Source organism: Taudactylus pleione, unplaced genomic scaffold (genome assembly GCF_031769625.1).
Source record: "Taudactylus pleione unplaced genomic scaffold, aTauple2 ptg003070l, whole genome shotgun sequence".
Taxonomy (NCBI): domain Eukaryota; kingdom Metazoa; phylum Chordata; class Amphibia; order Anura; family Myobatrachidae; genus Taudactylus; species Taudactylus pleione.
In genome coordinates, this window is record NW_028287432.1 from 1 (window position 1) to 5,103 (window position 5,103).

Here is a 5,103-nt window from a genome sequence, read left to right on the forward strand (position 1 = left end):
AGTATAAGGACCTGTCGGATGACTTATGTTCTGATACAGGGCTCTTTTAGTCTGCTGCGGCCCTTCAAAGCTTTTTTTTGCAACCCCCAATATTTGTGACGATCTCCATAATCTTCTGTATGACATAATTGTATTGTTAGTATTTAGCATAGTCATAGCAGAGACCGTAGGAGAGGTAACCAAGTTGTTGGATAATAGTTGCAATTACATAAATTATCTGCCTCTATCGCCGCTGGTGTTACTTACAGGTGCTAACCATTCTGTTACCATTCTAACCATTCTGTTACCATTCTAACCATTCTGTTACCATTCTAACCATTCTGTTACCATTCTAACCATTCTGTTACCAGTCTCACCATTCTGTTACCAATCTAACCATTCTGTTACCATTCTCACCATTCTGTTACCATTCTAACCATTCTGTTACCAATCTAACTATTCTGTTACCATTTTACCCATTCTGTTACCATTACAACCATCCTGTTACCATCATGTTACCATTCTCACCATTCTTTTACCCCAGACAAGTGTGGGAATTGCATCCCATGAACACAGAGTACCGTAAAACCTCTGCCTTCGTTATCAACTAGTGAATTTAGATATTAGTTTAAGCTATGGTATCTAGAATTATTGCATTTTATTATTGTACTCCCTGTCTGGCCATTATGTAGATCATTCCCCCCTTCCAGTTGCATTGTTTTAAATGTTGGTACTAATTTGTACATTACTAAATTTGCAATAAAACTGATTATGTGTTTCAGTTGTTAAAAATGTTTCCTATGATAGAATAGTGACACAGAACCTGTATTTGAGGTGTATAATTTGCCTCTGAATATAATTTCCAGGTGTCGGGTGTAGATCTGAGAGAAACCAGACACGATGAAGCTGTGGAGGCCATTAAAAATGCTGGAATTCCCGTCGTCTTCGTCATCCAGAGTTTATCGGCTGCCCTACGGGTGAGAAAGCGCCAAATGCTGAGAGATCATTGTATCAAATGGCGTATTAGTTATTCGTCCCTGAGCAAGGGAGCTCTATATTTTGTTGGGTTGCTGTGCATACGTAACAGACCTGGCCGTGAGAGGAACACTGGTGGGAAGTACATAAAATAATGTGTAACAGACCTGGCCGTGAGAGGAACACTGGTGGGAAGTACATAAAATAATGTGTAACAGACCTGGCCGTGAGAGGAACACTGGTGGGAAGTACATAGAATAATGTGTAACAGACCTGGCCGTGAGAGGAACACTGGTGGGAAGTACATAAAATAATGCGTAACAGACCTGGCCGTGAGAGGGACACTGGTGGGAAGTACATAAAATAATGCGTAACAGACCTGGCCGTGAGAGGAACACTGGTGGGAAGTACATAAAATAATGCCTAACAGACCTGGCCGTGAGAGGAACACTGGTGGGTAGTACATAAAATAATGCGTAACAGACCTGGCCGTGAGAGGAACACTGGCGGGAAGTACATAAAATAATGTGTAAAAGACCTGGCCGTGAGAGGAACACTGGTGGGAAGTACATAAAATAATGTGTAAAAGACCTGGCTGTGAGAGGAACACTGGTGGGAAGTACATAAAATAAATAGTTGTAACCTAGCTGCCTCCACACGTTAATGAGTGATAGTTTGCACAGAAATAGTCTTTTAAATTATATACATGGTAAATGGTCCTACCATTATAGGTGGGAGTGTGTCCCACCCTGTACTCTTTCTGTGGCTCACAACCAGTGAGAGAAGGGTCAAGGATGAAATGAATGTGACTGAGGCTACTCCCAAAATCTGGTCCTGCACGTGTATTGTATACCATACATGCTAAACTGCTATCTGGTCCTGCACGTGTATTGTATGCCATACATGCTAAACTGCTATCTGGTCCTGCACGTGTATTGTACACCATACATGCTAAACGGCTATCTGATCCTGCAAGTGTATTGTATGCCATACATGCTAAACTGCTATCTGGTCCTGCACGTGTATTGTATACCATACATGCTAAACTGCTATCTGGTCCTGCAAGTGTATTGTATACCATACATGCTAAATGGCTATATGGTCCTGCACGTGTATTGTACACCATGCATACTAAATGGCTATCTGGTCCTGCACGTGTATTGTACACCATACATGCTAAATGGCTATCTGGTCCTGCACGTGTATTGTATACCATACATGCTAAACTATCTGGTCTTGCACGTGTATTGTATACCATACCTGCTAAAATGCTATCTGGTCCTTCACGTGTATTGTATACCATACATGCTAAACTGCTATCTGATCCTGCACGTGTATCGTATACCATACATGTTAAACAGCTATCTGGTCCTGCACGTGTATTGTATACCATACATGCTAAACTGCTATCTGGTCCTGCACGTGTATTGTATACCATACATGCTAAACGGCTTTCTGGTCCTGTACGTGTATTGTGTACCATACATGCTAAACGGCTACTATTGTCTGAACATATGAATTGAGATGTGTAGGTAACAGAATTAAAAAATTTTAACCGGGGAAACCAGGATTAGGGGTTTCAGATACGGAATGCGCTTGGATTGGTCATCTTCATGATACAAACCCAACATTGGGCCTGATTCATTACCGTACGCAACGGCGATTACGCACGCAGTCGCCTGATTGTTGCGTCCGCGCATGCATATGCTTTGCAGTGCGCAAACTAGCTTTTGTGATCGGGACTGCGATAGCAGAGGCTACGCAGACTGACAGGAAGCACCGTTTCTGGGTGGTGACTGGGGGTGGTGGTCAGGGAAACGCAGGTGTGCCAGTTCGCACGCCGTTGCAGGGGCGTGCATAAATTGTCCATTACCATACATGGTCTCAAAGTGTGCGTGGTTGTTAGCAATTTCTGAGTAAGGTCAGGGCTTGTTCAAATGTGCATGAGTCTGCGATGGTACTCGATTGTACCGATGGTTTCGCTATTCTGCTAAGTATTACGCATGTGTGCAATGTAAAGTGGGCGTCCTTATATAGTGCTGAGTTTGCATTGCGATTGCAATGGATTTGCATGTTATCGCAGTTGAACTGCATGCATGAGTGCGCAATATTGCGATCCGTAATGAATCAGGCCTGTTATCTCTTGTCTGGACTTGGCATTTTCTAACACTGACCACTAGATGGCATCAAAACAACCATTAGTGCAGATTTTGATACTTTTTTTTTTTTTAACTTAAAATAAATAAAATTAACTTCTACACCCTAGAATGCAATTATCGGAGCGACCCACCCGATATCCACTAAACGCCCCGATAATTGTAGTGTGTGATTTCTTGAAAATGCGCAGGGCCTCTGATTTGAAAATACCTGGAAGCGACCTATATCTCGTGATAACGATTACTTGACTTTGGTTTCTTTCAGCTGCTATCCATCGTGGCTCCTAAACCCTCAAAGTTTGACAAAGCGAGCACAGACCCTGCAGAAAAGGTGAGATCCGCAGCGAGATAGGATTATAGCATAGAGTAACTTGTGCACAAAAGCACAGTCTCATTCCTTACATGTAGTGCTATCTGTGGGTCATTGCGTGGTGCTTTGTAGACACTACCAAAAGAGTGTTACAGGTACAATACGGGATAGCTGTGAAGTTCCTCAGTGGTGTCGCTGGTTCCGTAACGGCGTTCTTGTGTATCGGTTGACAAAATAGCTGCTACAGTTGCTTGTAGGTGACTGCTGCAAAAACAATTTATTTTAAGTATTGGTTATTTATAATTTGTTTTAGAAGTTTTCAGAAAAATTTGTAGAATCATGAGCAACAAAACTGAAGTTGTTGGTATGGAGAAAGAATTGCGAGGGATGAAGTTGATGGGTTGGAGAAGGTAGAATTGTGAGGGACAATGTTGAAGTTGATGGGTTGGAGTAGGTAGAATCGCGAGGGACAAAATTAAGGTTGATGGAGTCTATGGGTTGAAGAAGGTAGAATCGTAAGAGGCAAAGGTGATGATGATGGGTTGGAGAAGGTAAAATCCTAAGTGACAAAACTAAGGTTGATGGGTTGGAGAAAGTAGAAATGTGAAGGATGAAGTCGATGGATGGAGAAAGTAGAATAATAGTGAAGGACAAAGCTGAAGTCGATTGATGGAGAAGGTAGAATAGTGAGGGACAAAGCTGAAGTCGATTGATGGAGAAGGTAGAATAGTGAGGGACAAAGTTGATGGATGGAGAAGGTAGAATAGCGAGGAGGAAAGCTGAAGTCGATGGATGGAGAAGATAGAATAGTGAGGGACAAAGCTAAAGTCAGTGGATGGAGAAAGTAGAATAGTGAGGGACAAAGTTGATTGATGGAGAAGGTAGAATAATGAGGAAGAAAGCTGAAGTCTATGGATGGAGAAGGTAGAATAATGAGGCAGAGAGCTGAAGTCTATGGATGGAGAAGGTAGAATAATGAGGGACAAAGCTGAAGTCGATGGACGGAGAAGGTAGAATAGTGAGGGACAAAGCTGAAGTCGATGGATGGAAAAGGTAGAATGGTGAGGGTCAAAGATGAAGTCGATGAATGGAGAAGGTAGAATAGCGAGGAAGAAAGCTGAAGTTGATGGATGGAGAAGATAGAATAGTGAGGCACATTGTCGATGGAGAAGGTAGAATAGTGAGGGACAAAGTCGATGGATGGAGAAGGTAGAATAGTGAGGGACAAAGTCGATTGATGGAGAAGGTAGAATAATGATTTATAATGAAGGAAAGGGAAGAATAATGAGGCAGAAAGCTGAAGTCTATGGATGGAGAAGGTAGAATAGTGAGGGACAAAGCTGAAGTCGATGGATGGAGAAGGTAGAATAGTGCGGGACAAAGTCAATGGATGGAGAAGGTAGAATAATGAGGCAGAAAGCTGAAGTCGATGGATGGAGAAGGTAGAATAATGAGGCAGAAAGCTGAAGTCTATGGATGGAGAAGATAGAATAGTGAGGGACAAAGCTGAAGTCGATGGATGGAGAAGGTAGAATAGTGAGGGACAAAATCGATGAGACCCCCATTCACACTACACCAAAACCCGGGAAATTCCAGGGTCGGATACATTAACACTAAACCCGGGTCTGCCCTGAAATTTGGTATGGATTTAAAAGGAACATTTTTATTTTTATTTTTTTTATT